Raw genomic sequence first — 1,745 nt, forward strand, 5'->3', positions numbered from 1 at the left:
TACCAGGGGAAGGGAGACTTGGCAGAGGGGGAGGAGAAGGGAGTAGGGGAAGGTCATAAAGAAGTATAACTATAATGTGGCAGAAAATGATTTGAATTTGGATGATGGGTATACAACATAATTGCCTATTCAAATGATTTAGTGATGTTTGCCTGAAATATATGTATACTTGTTGATCAATGTTACCATGTTAAATTTAATTTTCTAAAAAAAAAAAAAAAGAAGTTACCAGTCTGTCATATTTTAGTTTAAAATTGTTATATTGTTGCACTGGCCTACACTCAAAAAGACTATATTGAAATTTGGAGTTGTTATGATTTTTTATTTCAATAATTGATGTGTTGTTTTCAAGTTGGAGTGGTTGTGCTTGTGACTTTTTTGTACTATTCAAGGCCAATTCAGATATAACAGATTCTGATTTAGTTTTCTTATTGAAAAAAATCTGTCAAACTCTGTTACCTTTTCATCCTTTTAAGGGCTACTGCAAAAAAAATTTAAAAATGTTTTATTTTAATATATTATAATAATATTTATTTATGTCCATTAATACCCTTTATCAAAGTTACAAGATATTCTACAAAAACTTATTGAAAAGTGTATGCATCAATAACCAAGCAAAGACATGTAATAAAGAATGCAAAGTTTTATAATATATTACTACAATCACCAGAGGTAATTTTAAAATAAAGAGTAGGCAATAATTAGAATGGAAAGATAAAGGAACATTTGTAAAAGATAAACCAATAGCTGGGACAAGACAAAAATATTACAAAAATAAGCTGGTGTTGCTGAAGTAAAAAAATTAGCATGATTCAAACAATATGTATAAACTACATCAGTATCAGTATTTAGAAATAAGTTATTTCTAGAATAAAGGACAAAAATATAAGAGAACAAAAGAATATAGAATCACAGATTATGAAAAAAAGAGAAAAGTAGAAAAAATATAAAGTACCAACAATAAAAATTATATGGCAACACATACATAGAATCACAATAGGAATTAAATTAAAATATAGTCAATAAAAGAGTACAAATTATTAAGACATTACAGACAATAGCAAAGTAATAAATAAGTATTATAAATGCTGCATAATGATAAATTATTTATATTGATATCAAGAGGCAGTTCATTATATTCCCTCATCATTTTTTTTATGGCACAAAAATAAGTATAGTTTCTTCTACAGAAATTCACATTTTAAAAACTTGTTTTTTCTTGGTAGGAACATTGAAACACAGGGTCTTAAGAAGAGCAGGACACTCAACAAGATTATTACAAAGTTTGTATATGAAATTTAAGTCAATGACCCTCCTCCTATGCAGTAATATTAAATTAAGCACTTTTAAAAAAAATTCAATGAGAGGAGGGGAAGCAGAGACAGACTCCTGCATGTACCCTGACCAGGATCCACCCGGAAAGTTCACCAGGAGGTGATGCTCTGCCCATCTGGGGCATTGCTTTATTGCTCAGCAACAGCTCTTAGTGACCAAGGCTGAGGCCATGGGACCATCCTCAGTGTCTGGGCCAACTTGCCTTAATCAACTCATGGCTGCAGGGGTGGGAGAGAGAGAAAGAGAGAGAAGTGAGAGGGGGAGGGGTGGAGAAGCAGATGGTGGCTTCTCCTGTGTGCCCTGACCAGGAATTGAACCCAGGACATCTACATGCAGGCTGACACTCTACCACTGAGCCAACAGGCCAGGTCAGGTTAAGTACTTTCATAACATCATTATAAGGTACATTA

Source organism: Saccopteryx leptura, chromosome 3, assembly GCF_036850995.1.
Source record: "Saccopteryx leptura isolate mSacLep1 chromosome 3, mSacLep1_pri_phased_curated, whole genome shotgun sequence".
NCBI classification, from domain to species: Eukaryota; Metazoa; Chordata; class Mammalia; order Chiroptera; family Emballonuridae; genus Saccopteryx; species Saccopteryx leptura.